At 34.0% G+C, this 5,369-nt stretch overlaps 1 pseudogene; it reads left to right on the top strand.

The window, feature by feature from the left end:
• The first annotated feature begins 669 nt into the window (after positions 1 to 669).
• LOC129320768 (serine carboxypeptidase-like 26) lies at positions 670 to 4,703 on the top strand (annotated as a pseudogene).
• Positions 4,704 to 5,369: the final 666 nt, after the last annotated feature.

Below are 5,369 nucleotides of genomic sequence, written 5' to 3'. Positions count from 1 at the left end.
CTTTAGTGGAGTTCCAACGACTCCGAAGGTAAGCTCTGGCAATCTTCTCTAGTATTAGTAAACATAGTGATATTCAGTGACGAACGATTTCATTCAAGAGATTAAAATCACAACACGCACACGATGTGTTTGCTAAAATGCGCAGTTGCAGATTTGTCAGTAACTTCTTGAGGATTCCCCTGAAACAATTGAACGAGTCACAGCGGGTGGTGCCGAACCACCTTGCTAAACAACGTACAAAAATGACTACGATAATAAGCCTAATGCCGTCTTTGTCTGTAACACACTGGCAATCATCGAGTCCCTTATGGATGTAAATAGGCTGACATGAAAGAAACGGAAGGTTGAATAAATATATTGGTATTTTAATTTATTTATTGTTTTAACTTGGCTCTTTGTATTTGTTAGTCAAATTAAAGGATTAATTTAGCTCAAAATGAATTCAGATGACTAAATCAATGCAATGAATAAACCATTAATAAATTTGTTGGGTCAAAATACAATTATTTGAAAACTATATAAAACAAGACCAATGGACATTCGTGTGAGAAGATTGTTCACTCTTAACTACTTTATTTAAAAGTCTTTTCTTTGGCTGATGTTGACTATGGGCAGTCGCTACAAACATTTTTGACAAGTCTAAGAGATCTCATGGACACTGCGTACTTTGTTAGCACTGAAAATGTCTCCCAAACCTTACATGTATAAATAGGAAGAAGCAGCAGCGGTAATAAATGCAATGTTGGGAGCAAAGATGCCTACTTTAGTATCATATATGAATATTATTCTTTATTTTCTGTCCCTGTGTTTCTACCCTTCAGCAATTCCATTCACCAAAGCATCAGAAATAAATGCAGAACCCTATGAACATGATAGGGTAATTAATCTTCCTGGCCAACCTTCAAGGCCGTTAGTCTCACAGTTTTCAGGTTACATCACTGTCAATAAAGATCATGGGAGGGCCCTTTTCTCCTTGTTCTTTGAAGCTCAATCTGAATCATCTGAGAAGCCCCTCCTCCTCTGGCTCAATGGAGGTATAGAATATGGTGTATATAATAGCAGTCTAATTGTGGATAATATCTATCATAAAGCTAGTACAACCTCTCTTATATGATTTAGTTTTTCATATTTCCTTATCCTTTTTATCTGAGATGTGGTTCTGTTTTGCTCATGTAGGTCCTGGGTGCTCATCAATTGGTTATGGTGCGGCTGTTGAAATAGGACCTCTTACAGTCAAGAAAAACGGTGAAGGATTACATTTCAACGGCTATTCCTGGAATCAAGGTTTATTGCATGTTCTTCTATGGTTCATGACACATCTATAGTTCGGCAACCTCATGTCATGTTCAATATTTTCTATGCTAAAAAATGAAGCAGAAAGGAACAACCAAAACAAAAGAGAGAGGATGATCTATCATTTGTTTTCTTAAAGCTGTTCAGTAATTTTAATTCCTTGCAGAGGCAAATTTGTTATTTGTGGAGTCCCCAGTTGGAGTTGGTTTCTCTTACACCAATACATCTTCTGATGTCACCATATTAGAGGATAGTTTTGAGGGTTAGTTTACCTTTACTGTACTTAAATTTACCTATGCTCAGTGCTCACCATATGAACCGAATTACTCTTCTGTAAGCATACTTGAATTAGCTGAGGATGCCTACAATTTCTTGGTAAATTGGCTGCAAAGGTTCCCACAGTTCAAATCTCGAGAGCTTTTTATATCTGGAGAGAGTTGTGCTGGTAAGTGCTGAACTTTGAACTTCAATGTGTATTTCTGCGTCTGATTCAGATCCTGTCTTTGTGATCCGATGGTCATATAGAGAACAGAGATAGATACAAACAGTAATTTTTCTTTTTGTTCTTTTGCATTGAATTCTCTCGCATCTATCTTTCTCCCCATATGACATCATTTTATATGAAAAGATCCAAATCCCTTGTCTCACACAGGGCTTAGCTTAGTGCATTATTGCAACTTTCATTGGACACATTGTCATTATGTAGGCCACTACATCCCTCAGCCGAAACCAAGATAGAAGCAAATACTGATTCATCAATGTAAAAGGTTTTATTGTAAGTAAATCTCATCATCAGCGTGGAAAAAACTAGAAGAATATACAACCCCTGATATATGATCGAATTTCATTATATTAATGGAAAGTGTTTTAACTTTGCAGGTGGGGAATCCAGTAACTGAATATTACTATGACGATACAGGCATCCTGGAATATGCATGGAGCCATGCGGTCATATCAGATCAACAATATAAGAAGGAAAAACAAGTATGTGATTTTAAGCAATTTAATTGATCTAAGGAATGCAATGATGCCATGGCTAAAGTCTTCCGTGAATACTCGAAGATGGACATCTACAACATTTATGCCTCAGCATGTCGACTAACTAGCAACTCCTCTACAGCTTATGATAGTAATAGTAGAAGATCTGAATCACTTCCTAAGGTAGATAATTAATGTTACAAATATATTCCTTCTTAATTATGACTCCTGATTTATATTTAATCGCTGTCATTTTTGATGAAAAACATGCTTCTTGTAGGAGTCCAACATTTACAGACTAAGGAGGATGAGAATTTTTTATGGCTATGATCCTTGTTATTCCACATATGCAGAAGAATACTTAAATAGAAGAGATGTTCAGTCATCTTTTCATGCTAATGTGAAAAGAGGAAACACTAATTTTACGTGGAAGGCTTGCAGGTAAGTACTAGAATTCAGCCATTCATGGTCTTTTGTTTGTAATGGACTTTCTGAATCTGATTCACTTCTCTCATAATCTCATTTCTCAGCAATTCCCTATTGAATACATATAACTTCACCGTTTTCTCTGTCTACCACACATATTTGAACAATAATTGACAATTCAATTTTTTGCTTGTCGTTGGAACAGTCACATGCTTTACGCAATAGATGAAATTAAAGTGTCTTTTGCTTTGTCATCATCTTATCATGACCTCCATTAGAGAACTTTGAGATATATGCTATTGTTGATGGTGACAGTGGGGACGCAGATGGTAGAACACCAGTAACAGGGACGAGATATTGGATTGAAGCTCTTGGATTGCCTCTCAAGTCTAGTTGGCGAACTTGGTACCATGATAATCAGGTTCACCTCTATAAACTTCTTCATCCTTTTTTACTGACTTTAAATTCCACTTGCTTTCCGCTTTTCTGGTTTTGGCTAAAGTACTCTCCCAAGTCTTTAAGGCTGAGCCATTTTCTCTTTATGTGTTCAGTAAATTTTTAACCTTGGAATACAAATATTGGCTTTCTTAGAAATTGGTTGGATGTTACGACTATTACTATTTTTATGAAATAGAACTGAAGGTTCATGTATTTGAGATTTTCATGATGTTTGGTGGTATCTCATATCTCTAAAATGGTTTCATCATATGCCTCCTGATATTTTAATTCATATCATACATATTGAATACTAGGTTATTAAATACAGACATTTTGAGATAGACTAGATGAAATGAGACATATTTAATGAAGAATGAGAAAACAAAAGTATATATAGCCAGGCGTTTACGAGGAATTATATGTAATCTTCATTTTTTAGGACGTGATACTTGTATGCAGATCATCATTTCTTAGAATGACGGGGACCAATCTTAAAAGATGATGATGAACTAGATTCTTTTCTAGAATGTAAGTAGACATAAAAATGTTAAGAACAATCAAGATGAGATGTTCTAAACGCTGGAAATTGATATATCTTTTTTTTTTTTTGGTTTGGTAAACCGCAGTCATTTCTTGTTTTAAATCTGATTCGTTTGGCTTCATCCTACAGCTAGAAGATGAGCTTGATCCCACAACTGTGGTTGTCGGGTTAAACTCTTCTCTTTGACCATTAGATCAAGCTAATAGATTAAGGGCCAGTTTGTTTTTTTTTTTTTAAAAAAAAAAGTGGTTTTAACTAGACTAAATATGAGGAAGTTGTTGTGAGTATGAGGGAACTGTTGAGAGAATTTAAGGTAAACAGACAATGTATTGAAAAAAGCTTATCTCAACAAGCTATTAGGAATAACTTGTAAAAAAAAAAGAAAAAAGAAAAGAAGCTAAAAATAGATTTTTCCTCCCAACAACTCAAGTGTTACACTTAATTAAATTCAGATAGAAGAAGATGATACAATTTTTTGGACAATGCTGGTGTAATATGTAATTTGACATGAAATCAGGTTGGAGGAAGGATAGTGGAGTATAAGGGCTAACATATGTGACCGTGAGAGGAGCAGGTCATTTGGTACCACTCAACAAGCCAAGTAAAGCTCTCTTCCTCATTCATTCCTTCCTATCTGGAAAGCATCTCCCATGTCAATGATCTCTCCTCTGCATCTTCTTGTGGGTGGTCCTGAAATTAATCTTGGAAAAAATAATGAGAGAGACAGAGATCATAAAGTGAAATATGCCTTTGCGGGACTCTCAAGCCCACAAAGTAGAATTAGATCTCAACTCTATTGGCCTTTTTCTGAGGTATAATCAGAAGAATCCTGATTCCTTCAATTGTGCCAGTACCTGCTTTTGTAATAATATTACTCAATATTTGAGTAGATTATGACATCATTTTTTTAAATTAGCAGTATATTGTCTTAACCAGAATAAAACAAGCACTCTATTAGCAAAATTAAATAGGCTAAATGGTCATTTTTGCCTTGAACTTTTTCTTCAAAGTTATGAAAATCCTGAACTTGATTGTAAGTCATTTTTGTCTCTAAATATTTGAAATTTGCTATCTTGTCACCCCAAGTGAATGTGTTTAACCATCATTATGTGAGTCCTAATATTTTCATTTTTAAATATTTTTACTCTCTCCGTTAAAAAATATAAGGTATTTTTTGAAGAGTTGAATATTAAAAAATATAAGGCATTTTTAATCTTTTGAGCTATATTGCTTTTTTTTCAAAAATACCTCTATTAATAGTGATTTTATATTTATTGTAAGTTGTTTAATAGAGACAAATATAAAAAGATAAAATTAGTTTAAAAATAAATAATTATTTTATTAAAAAATAAAATTTTATTAAAAATATTTTATATTTTTAAATGAAGGAAATATAAAAATTAATGATCTTTTTTATTTTAATTTTTTTTTAAATTTATAGATATTCTGAACTCAATTTTGAATATTTTTGTCTTTGTGCGTTTGAAATCTGCTACGTTGTTAGTGGACCCACGCTTTGCTGAGCTGGCTTGTACTTTTTTTTAAACTTTTTTGTTTGTTTGTTTGGTTTTTCGCCATGTCTGCCATTGACTTTTAAGAATCCAATTCTTGCAACTTCCAGAACCCTAGGCGAGTTCCCTGTCGTTTTTCCAGCAAATTGCTGGTGGCTCAGAGTCTCATCTTACTTTTGCTC

This window comes from Prosopis cineraria, unplaced genomic scaffold (assembly GCF_029017545.1).
Source record: "Prosopis cineraria cultivar Desert tree isolate PC_DT_omini unplaced genomic scaffold, ASM2901754v1 PC9, whole genome shotgun sequence".
NCBI classification, from domain to species: domain Eukaryota; kingdom Viridiplantae; phylum Streptophyta; class Magnoliopsida; order Fabales; family Fabaceae; genus Prosopis; species Prosopis cineraria.
This window is presented reverse-complemented; position numbering and strand designations above follow the sequence as displayed.